General features: G+C 45.3%; 1 long non-coding RNA gene across 1 annotated transcript; it reads left to right on the top strand.

The window, feature by feature from the left end:
- The first annotated feature begins 1,379 nt into the window (after positions 1-1,379).
- On the top strand, positions 1,380-10,463 carry LOC121093919. The gene is made up of 3 exons (XR_005829691.1): positions 1,380-3,164; positions 8,935-9,301; positions 9,806-10,463. It is a non-coding gene; the product is annotated as an uncharacterized LOC121093919 (long non-coding RNA).
- The last annotated feature ends 451 nt before the right edge of the window (positions 10,464-10,914 follow it).

The raw sequence follows: 10,914 nt of genomic DNA, 5'->3' as shown, positions 1-10,914 counted from the left end.
TTCAGGAATGGCATTGAACTCTTATGGTCTGATAACTGTATTATTAGAGAGGTTGGCCACGTTGCTTAGAAATGTTTGTATTTGGGTTTTTCTCTTTAGAAAGCTACTGGGGAATCCATTTCAGCTCCTTCTACCGTGTCCACCCCTACCCCTGCATGATCTAATGTAGAGGAATTATAGAGGAATGAAGGCAGGTTAATTAACATTGATAATATACAGCTGTGGGCTGGCTTGGGGGTGTGGGGGGGTTGGTTGATGTGGATAAGGTGCAGCTGTGGCTGGTTCCTGGTAAGTAGTTAAATAGCTCTAAGGAGCACCAGATAAAGAGGGAGCACTGGATGAAGGGAGATCTGGAAGAAGCAGAGGGAGGAGAGAGAGAGAGAGAGAGAGAGAGAGCGAGCATGTCCTGAATGTAAGAGAGATAAGGATTGGCTCTGGGAGAAGCAGGAGGCTCGGAAGAGGAGAGGCTTACTGGCTGGAAGAGGAGCCAGGAGAAGGAAGATTCTGGATACAGCAGAGGCAAGTAGCAGGGTGGGCTGGCCTGGAGAGGATGAAGAAAGAGCACGGACAGTAGATGAACTGTAGAAACCTTGTAGGGGGGTTGGTGTCTGTGCTGGAGCAAGGCGTGGGAGCTGCTTACTGAAGTTAATCTGGTGTGGGATGGTAAAAGCATTGTTGCAGCCAGCTAGTTTGGATAATGTGAAAGTCTAAAGGCCATTAGTATATTGAGATTTCTCTGGAAGACCTCACGAAGAACTGGGGAAGGACTTAAAACTCCGCAAACACATAAAACACTGTGGTGAGTTCGGGGACCTCCCCTCTCCCCCACTTTTATGAGGGGTCATGACAAGAGACACACAGAACTCAATTACCAAGAAGAAATGCTGTGGAAGATGTAATTGCCATCTACCAGCAGGACCCTCTTGAATTGATTACTTTTTCCCTTTAGGAGCTTGCTTGTCAGTTGAGCTTTGCTTTCATTAAAGTACTACTTCTTCCAATTTTCGTCTGCTCAATAAAATCCTAGAAAGAAACTTAAGGGTGCCCCCCGCTCCCTAGTACAGTAGCCCTACCAGCAGTTGCTTAGGCTATTTCTAAATTAAACAGAGCGGAGGAATTCTCTAATAAGAAGAGAGGATCTCGGTCATTATTATTCTCCCTTAAAGCCCAAGCCTGAAGCAGACAGTTCTCCCCACCTCTAGCTGGCCTTTTGGAGAAGAGAGGAACAAGAGGCGCTGGGTTCTTTTTCTGGTTTGCTTTTTTTTTTTTTAATGTAAGACTTCTCACTTTTGCCTTAAATTTGCAGTCTTCCAGGTGTCTGGAGAATTGGACTGCTTTACAAGGTCAATCACAAGTCTTTACTCAATAATAGTGATTTTATTTTTTTTAATGATCAATACCAAGATGGCTATATGCGTATTCCTTGCAAAAATGTGAGTTAATTGATCTGGGTTTAAAGTTACATAGAAATTCTGCTTTCTGTCCCTCCATCTTCCTATCTTCTTACGAAAACTTAAGATCATACCCATTTGTACATTAAAAACATCCATTCCTTTTCATACAGGAGAAGAAAGTAATAATTTGGGATTCTGTCTCAATGACTTTTTAATATGCATTTCTTTAAATCATACTTCACTGTTTTCTAAGAGCTAATCCTATAAAGTTAGGCGTGTCATGGATGGATAAAATAACAAGAACGTTATTACCTGAATGAAAGGAACTGATCTGAATGCAGTAAAGATGATCTTAATGATAAATATTAGCTAGAAATACTTTGGGCCAGCAAATTATTTTTCTTAGGCAAGCTGGATGCATATTTATAATTTACAAGGTATATCTGGCACAACAGAAGTAAACGTTTGGAAGCAAAATAATAGGCTTCTGTGATGTTGCTATCAAGACTTCAGAGGAAAAAGAAGATGGGCTTCAAGTGAAGGAAGAAGGTTGTTAAAAGACTGTATTGGGTTTTTTCTTTAAGAATGCTGATCAGGTCTGTCAAACCAAGGGGAAAAACATGTAGATGATTATATGAAACAGTCAAATACCTTGTCTAATTGTATTAAGAAACAAAGAAAAAATATCCACTTGTAACCATATCTAGTGCAAAACCATTGCTGGTGTATGGTTTTGGGATGAGGACCTATGGTACTATTTTTAGAGCTCTGTAATGGGTCCATTTTTTCCTTGACATGTTAAGACAGATAAGGAGAAACTAATAGAAAGTGTGAGAAATAGAGCAGGTGGCTATTGCAGGAGGTACCGTTAACTAGTGCACTAAGTACCATGGGTATGTACGGGATGCCAAGGGCGTATGAGAAGGATTCCAGTTGTTCTGGTGATGGTCACCAGCTTGAAGCACCGTGTGACTTGATCCTGTTCAGTCTTGCAACATCAGATTAAATGGTACCTGAGCTTTGTGCTTTCCCATGGCTGAATTTCAACCACTGTGAGCTGCGTAAAAGTATAATATTGTGAGGTCTTCAAAACGGGTTGTCGATTAGGAGGATTTCTCTGTGGATGATGGCAGAAATACGCTCGCATTCAGTTCATCTTGCAATGCTGCATCTCTGGAGTGGTTTTGCTTCTGCACCTGACAGCTGGCTTTGGCATCTGCAATGAATCCTTCTGTAAAAGAAGCCAAGTGAAGAAGGTTCTTGATGTCAGCTCATAGCCCGTAGGAAAACTCATTAAGAGACGAGCCGCTTCACGGATCGTTTTGAAAATAGAAGTTCTCACACAAGGAAGAATATTATTCAACAAAATGACTTCTTCAAGCAGCAAACAAAATACAAATCAGGCTTGTGACATGAATGACATATTGTGAAGGAGCATCACTGGGGAATATTGCCTTAAAACAGTGAGTGCATCCGTCCCAGCTGCGGGAGCGTGTGCTTTTTGTGGAGTCCTCCTTCCTCAGAGCACTGCACAGAGAGAAGAAAGCGATCCGAGGGAGTCTCTGGCTGTAATGAAGGGAAGAAGGTGAAAGAGAATGCTTGCCTCTGCCCTCTGATATTTCCCTTTAACACTGGAGGTGTTGTCCTCCTCAGCTGAGCAAAATATAAATAAGTTATGATGCTGGTAATGCTCAACCCAAAGACAGAAATACACAGCTTAAAGAAATCTCTAGAGGGAAGAGAGCATGTGTTTACCTACTGCGGACAGAGGTAATGTATCAGTCCTTGAAGGGGTTTTTTGTTTTGGTTTCTGTGGGGGTTTTTAATTAACCAAAGTGACAGGGAAATAAAGAGGGAAGATTAACTCCAAAAGCTTGCTGAAAAGCAACAGCAACCAACCAACCCGAAAATGTATTTTATGGTTTTGAAATCAGTGGAATCGGCCTTAACCACCTGATGAGGAGGAAAACCAGACCTGAAACCCAAAGGTAAAACCAGCCTGATCAAACCTCTGAGGCAGGGAAGGGAGAGGGGGGGGGATGCCTGGCAGGTGCCCAGAGAGATACGGCAGTGCTGGCGTACGGGGTGGTATTCAATGGGCTGATCTTCAGTGATGGGAAATATTTTTTTGTATTTGCTACTCAAAGTCAATGTCATGCAATGGGATAATGCACCACTAGAAACTGCAAGCAAAAGTGTACACAAAATGAATTGGTTTTTAATTTACCTATGAAAAATGTTAAAAAAAAAACCCCAACAATAAAACTATTCCACCACTCCTGTAACTTTTCTCCACCTTTCCCTTTGGATTGCATTGAGCAACCTCTCTCCCAAACCTGGGGGTTGAAAATTGTGTCCAGCTGCCTGCAGCACTCTGCAAGCTGGCAGGAACATCAATGGCATCTTTGAGCTGGAAATTAATGTTTTGCTGTTTTACAAGATTATTTAATAATTTGTGCAGGTTTTAGTATAAGTTCCTTTTAAGCAACAAGTTTCTAATGAAATAAGAAAAATCACAGAATGGTTTGGGTTGGAAGGGACCTTGAAGCCCACCCAGTCCCACCCCGTGCCGTGTGCAGGGCCCCCTCCCCCCAGCCCAGGCTGCCCCCAGCCCCATCCAGCCTGGCCTTGAGCACTGCCAGGGATGGGGCACCCACAGCTGCTCTGGGCAGCCCGGGCCAGCGCCTCGCCGCCCTCACGGGGAACAATTTCTGCCTCACAGCTCATCTACATCTCCCCTCTCCCAGCTTAAGGCCATTCCCCCTTGGCCTGTCACTGCCTGCTCTTGTGAAAAGTCCCTCTCCAGTTTTCATGGCCTTTGACAGTGCTTTCTGTGCTAACTTTACAGGCTGAAAGCCACAGCTCAATGTTATTCACAAGCTGTGTGGAATGGGGTGATCATTAATTCTCTTATTTCCTTGGAAATGTAAGAAGCTGCTGGTGAATCCTAACGAGTAGCTCCTTGGCATCCTTCATTAGCCTGACCAATTGCTCAGCTTGGTCAGCTCTCACTTGCTTTGTGCTGGGCCATATCCTGATGCTGTGGCTGCATCCTGAGTAGGCAGATGGAGCCTTGGGCTCCCTGTAGAGAGGAGGAAGGCACTGCAGCCCCCAGCCCCTACGGCCAATGGACCGAGCCCTGTTTCTGTGGATGGGTGGGTTGAACACCCTGCAGGGATGGATGAGGGTCACCCAGCATGAGGGCTGGTGTGAGGAGCTGGCAGCACCGGCCCCTGTGGGGTGGAGGGATGGAGCTAGAAGCAGTTGTCCTTTGCTCTTTGTGCACTGGTGTCCAGCGGCATGCGCCACCACCTGCCTCCCCCCTCCCCCATTCCTGCACCAGGGCTGGGAATAGAATCAGAGAGGCGAGTTGGACCCTCTCCAGCATCTCCTCCTCCTGCTCTCCTGGGGGTCCTCACTGGAGGTGGGGGAAGCTGCAGGCTGTTGCTGCTGTATATTGCATTGTCTCTCCAAGCTGCACACCCCAGGTGCTGGGGCATGCTCTGATCCCTTGAGGTGATGGAGCACAATTGCTTCTCTGAGATGGTGGCTACCCAAGGCAGCAGGACCGAGTTCTACCCCCAAAACCATGCTGGGATACAGCTGGTATCTGCTTACCTTGTAACAACTGGGAGCTTAGTGTTTACTGGAGAAGCTTGGACCAGGTTTTGTTCTTGGCCAGAGGACATCCAGGCACCGGAGGTTTCTGGCAGACCACAGACCCTTCTCTTGGCTCGAGTGCCTCCTGTGCACAGCAGCTCTGCCTGCTCGGGAGGGCAACCACATGCACCCAGCTCTAGATGCAGGGATTTTTATGAAACATTTGGGTTTAGAACGGTTTTGTGTTCTACCCAATTCCTAAGTGAATGGCTGAGCACTTTAGTAGGTCTGAAAAACAGGCGTCTCTTCATCCAGCCCTAAGCTGCTTACAGAGGGTGGTGGCTCTGCTGCTGCCAGCCGGCCCCTGCCTTGCTCGCGCGCCCGTTTGCGAAGGCACGGAAAGCTCGGGCACGGGGGGAGGCGAAATGCAGCATGCAGCCCTATGCGTAGGCTTGCCAGTCACCGTCCTGAATTGCGGGAGAAGGGACTGGGGGTGGAATAAACATCCTAAGCTAAGAGCTAACTGCAAGGTAAAATCATGCCTGAAATGGGTAATTAGGTGGCAAGCAAAAGTAGCTGCAATAAGGAGAGACCGGGAGAGCTCTGTCCTGAATGTGCTGCAAAATGCTCTTCTGGGAGCGGAGCAGAACCCATTACGGCTGAGTGACTGAAGAATGATACCGGGGGATTTAATGTTGGAGAAATTAAATCTGAAGGTTTCCAGATGGAATAATTAGTCTTGGTACATCTTTTTGTAACTTGACATTGATATTTCCACATGTGGTTCCCCAAACAGTTTTGGAGACAAGTATGTGATCTGGTATGCTGCCTCCACTACTGAATCCAGAATAATAATGTTACTTAAGAGCAATAATCTAGGAAGAGAGATAATTAGGTAACAAAAGTGTATTAGAAGTTACTACAAAGAGGATAAAGCTCATAAAAGTGTAATTTTTTTGGCTGATAAAGTGAAGTTTTAAACTTGCAATGATCTTTGACATAACCATGTTAACATGGGGAGGTAACCACCTAATTAAGAAGCCAACCCCATGTATTTTTACCTTGGAGTAACACAGAAAAAGTAGAGGTAGTAATGATTTTCCACCTTACGCAGAGACCAAAGTGCCCACAACTCGCCCCCCTCGTGTATTTTAAATAACCTGAGTTCAGTGTAACCAACTGTCTCATAACGCTGCCTTTGCAATAAGCCTTTCTAAGCAATTTGTGAAAATAGCATGTGGGCTGATGATAATTAGGTGCCTCAGGAAAAGTCTGTCCTTGGCATGAAACATTACTGTCTCTTCACCAACTGATTTGGTGCATGTTGTGTACAACAGTATTGTGGTGGGTGGGCGCAGCACCTTTCCAACACTCCCACTTGGCACCCAGACCCTTGCTGTGGGGCATCATGTCCGTACCAGAAGCCTTCTCCTTGTCTGGTGGATGATACGACCATCCTTCGAGGACCAGGAGTCACTGCATGCTGGAAACAGCAACTTCGAGACAGAAAATTGTGTCCTGTGGGCAATTTTGAAGACTTTCTGCAAGGCATGGTGTGATGAATGAGTTTCTAGCCCACCGCAAAGCTGACCACACCTTGTGCTGCTCTCGCTGTCAGCTGCACTGCAGAGCTGCTCCTGTTGTTCCTGTTATTTCTAAAGTTTGCTGCTGAGTTTGAATAAAGCAGGTTTCGGGAAGGGCCTTGCGACTATGAGATAAGCTGTGGGGCTGTTTTGCTGTCTGATGTCTTATCAGTTAATGCAGTGTTGCTCCCATGTCTTTCCTGGAAAACCGATCTTTTCTAAACTGGAGATTAAGCAATAACAAGTGTTTGTTTAGGACTGCAAGAACTGATACAGGGTCTTCTTCCAACTTCCATGCAGACCACAGCGTTATAATGCTGAGTGGTCTACAGCAGCGAGAAGAGGACAGGTTTTTTATCCCTCCAGGATGAAATGGAACTTGGTTTTGAGCGTAAATAACCAAGTTGCTGAGAACGTGACAGACTGTTTTGCTGGACTGTATCTTTTGCCTGCCCTGCAAGTGCTATGGAGCGTGCAGATTTGATTACTGCTCTTCACCTTTTCTTGGTAAACTAGCTACTAGTGGGCACCAGAAAAAAAAATTGGATCTTTATATTAAACCCTACTGTTAGTCTTTCTACAAGGGAGTTCATTTGACTATCCATCAAGTATCTCTTTAGAGTAGTAGGTAGATGTGAGATGGCACCATCTGTTGTTTGTTGTTTTGGAATCCACAGCTTTTTGAGCTTGAATCCACAGCTAGATGTTTTGAGCTTATCACATACACATTTTGCTGAAATTCACAAAAATTATGTCTAAGCAAGTTATTGTGAGCGAATTCATTGATCTGACTTTACTGGGAACCTGGAATGCTGAAAATTTCTTCCTTAGCTACCTGAGGTGAAATGCTTATGAGACATGTGCTGATGCTGAGGACCAGATCTCTAGGATTTCAGTGATGGCTGAAGAATGTAAATCAGGAAAGCATTTCTCTTCTGAGAGGTTAAAAGTAAAACACCCCTACTGATTCTCTTCTGGGGTGTACCAGCTGCAAACCAACATCTTCTCTTCAAACCCTCGATACTAAGCGTGTGCCTCAGTGTTTTGGAGGACTAAGAAGGTGTAAATCTGATTCTGAGCATGCTGTGTTTCTGCAGTGTCTCCTCTGAGACACACAGATTCCTTCCAGACAAGATGTAGGCTCTGAAAAGACAGGAGGGAATAAGGAAATTTGTCTCTTTCTGCCAGTGGTCATCAATGCCTGCCAGGAAAACTTCCTACAGAAAGCCCCCAGGGCCCTTTGGGACTGTGTGGACCAGCACTGGGTCAACACAGGAGCATCAGCAGGGTTTGTACTTAAGGGGAGGTGACTTCTGTTCCTTGACATTCCTGAGAAGCTCCCTTACCTTCATATAATGCTTTGCCAAACAAGCAGCTACTACACTTCTAAATGTCACAAACTGATAGGTGGTGCGTGAGGGCAGCACCACTGCCCTGACTGTATTTCATACATTCCAGGTACATGGGGAGGATTCGTTTTAGCCATCCCCATCCAGCCTGTCTGGGTGTAGAGGGGAAACAGGTTGGTGCATCTATACGTTACTCAGTCCCAAACTGAGCGTGGAAACTTTTTTGGAGTCTTTCAAAGGAAGGCCCAGATCAAAGTGAGTTGTGTGTGTTCTCAGCAGTGCTCTGGGACAACAGGCAGGCGGAGGTAGGTGTCTTAATCCTAGAGGTTATTTTATCCTTCTGCTAGTGGGGGGTGGAGCTGGGAATGGCTACCGAGGAGGGTTAGAATCAGAGCAGACATGTATTCCAGCTGACTAGTTAGAAAGCAGTTCTTACCTCAAATCACTGTGCTCTTTATTCTTCAATTCAAAAAGAAAATGTTTCCAGCAACTTTAGTCTCTAGCGTGCATATACGAAATATGCCATTTTTTATATTTCTCTTGGTTTGAACGCCTTTCTGTTTCTTTTCTTAGCTGAATTGATCTTCCTATATGCAAAACCCTGCAGAGCTTTACTCTGGACTATGCACTAGTTGTTCTGTTTTTAAAGAAAAAAAGACTTGTTTGTCTCCTGTATCCAACAGGATTATAATAAATTTAGGATTTTAGTGAACAGGCTTAGCTGTCCCAGCAGTCCTGGCAGAAGATGTTTGGCTCTCCCCCTCTATGCTCCTGCTTTCAGATGACCATACAACTGAAGGGCAGAGGTCTCTCGTTTGTTTTCCTTCCCTAAATAACCAGAGTTTGAGATTTCAGCATCAGTAATTCCACCTTTGTACAAAAATAGTTTGAGAATATTGTATAAGAACTTGGAAAACAAACTGAAGGAAATTCATATTTTTTAAATGTTTTTAAATAGCTTATCTTGCCAATTAATCATCTTTGTGCAATCACGTCCTTCTCTGACAGCTGCTCAAACTGCCATGGGGTTAATCCAGCACCTGGGAAGGTGAAGATTAGCCATAATCTCCTGTTGGGGCTCCTGAGAATCCTGAAGGTTGGCAAGTGTGAAGACGGAGTGAAAAAGGAACAAATGACTATCTGGGAGATGTAAATGGTGCTGATGGCAAAGCCGCTCCAGAGATCACCGGCAGCATTACGAGGACACAGTTCATTGATGCCAGCAGAAGGTGTCAGTCCCTGCTGGGGCAGGCTGGGGATTGAGGAATGTTGCTCTATCCGTTTCCCCACCCAGAGATGGTTTTTGACACTCTTCTTTTGCAAACTGTAAATCAACCGTGCTCCCAGGCTGGCCGGGGGCTGTGCTGCCCTACAGGTATGTCCCTGGGGTGGCAGAACCATCTGCAAAGCTTCAGATGCTCTGTCAGGTCTCCAGGCCATGGCCAAATCCTGCTGCTTGCTCCTTTACCTCTTACCTGTTGTTAAACAGGGTGATCCCTTCAGCCTGAAGCCATTTAGGTGATCTGTTGGTAGTTTGCTGAAGTGTCTCCACTTGCTTAAACACTATTCTCTGCTGTTTGGCTTTTTCATTCTCCTTGCCTGTCTCCTGCTGCAGTTTCGAGTGTCTATGTCCTCTAGGTACTCAACAGTGCTGGTCTGACTGTCTGATCCGGTTTTCCGTGGATCACCTCCTGCCAGAGAGATGGGGGGACCTCCTGGGGAGCCAGGTGTCTCAAGGCAATTTTCACCATCCCCAGGGACAGAAAAAGGGGTCCTAGGAAGGCTGAGGTTAGGTATCACAGGTGTTTTCCTGCAGTGATTTTTAGTGCACTGAAGCTACTGTTCATTTGACTGCTATTTCTTTGATTTCTCCTAATAGGTTGAAACTGGGCTCATGGAAATCAATGGAATTTAGCAAAAATGGATCAGAGATCAGGTATTTCACATTAGGAGAATAGAAACAAAAGGTCATTTTATGGCAGGATTTTTCATTTGATGTGTTTGCCTCAGGGACCCTGTTCGGCAGAGGACTGACTCATGTTTTGAGGAGCAATGGAATCTGTCCCACCATCCACCATGCGCATGTACTGCATAGCTCCTCCTGGGCACAGGCAGTGGCAGCTAAATCCCGTGAGAACCTGACTGGTTTAGGCATCAGGTTTAATCCCTCTATCCAGGTATAGAAGGACTGCTGCTCGGTAGCCACCACTTCCAAAAAGAAGGATTTGTCAAAGCCTCCGATGAGCTACACAGGAGAATAAAAATAGCATCTGTGATTCTGCTAGCTGGAATGAAAGATGGGGGGACAATCAGTTCTTGTGCTACAGACTATAAGCTGATCGCTGGACTCAGAAGCTCATTTCCCTTCGTAGCATGGTATTGCACAATTAGGTGCACAGTGGGTTTCTTTGATACATTGCTGAAATATCTGCTATTTACCACTGTTGGAAACAAATGACTAATGCAGCAGATAAGGATTAACCCAAAGGACGGACTATTAGTCTATGTTGCTGTGAGGCAACTCAACAGAATAATCACCTCGCCAGGCCATTTGTTTGGCCAGGTATTTTGACAGCTCTGCTTGGGAAGAAATAAGAGCTCCTCAGATGGGGTTCCTGATTGCTGCACTGCTGTGAAGGAGTGCATCAGGTGGGTTAGTGCCACAAAAAAATAAATAATTAAAAATAAAAAATCTGCTTGTGTTCAGCCTTACTTTCTCACACAGCACAAGATACCCAAAGATGGCAGAGGAGATTCCCTCTCCTCGCTCCAGCCCCTCTGCACAGTATGAAATGAGCAGTTTAACCTGAGAGGCAGACGCTGGTAAAGATAGCTGCAAACCTCATTCCCTGGGACTCTGAGCTTAGATAGCACACGGAAGCAGGGATGAATTTATTTATTGGGAATTTGCTGAAGCATGGAATTTTTCTGAGATTCTGGTCAGTGCTATCATCTGCAGGCAACTTCAGCATGTTCAAATATACATGG

Source organism: Falco naumanni, chromosome 9, assembly GCF_017639655.2.
Source record: "Falco naumanni isolate bFalNau1 chromosome 9, bFalNau1.pat, whole genome shotgun sequence".
NCBI lineage: Eukaryota > Metazoa > Chordata > Aves > Falconiformes > Falconidae > Falco > Falco naumanni.
The sequence above is the reverse complement of the archived record's forward strand: the minus strand, read 5'-3'. Positions and strand labels throughout refer to the sequence as shown.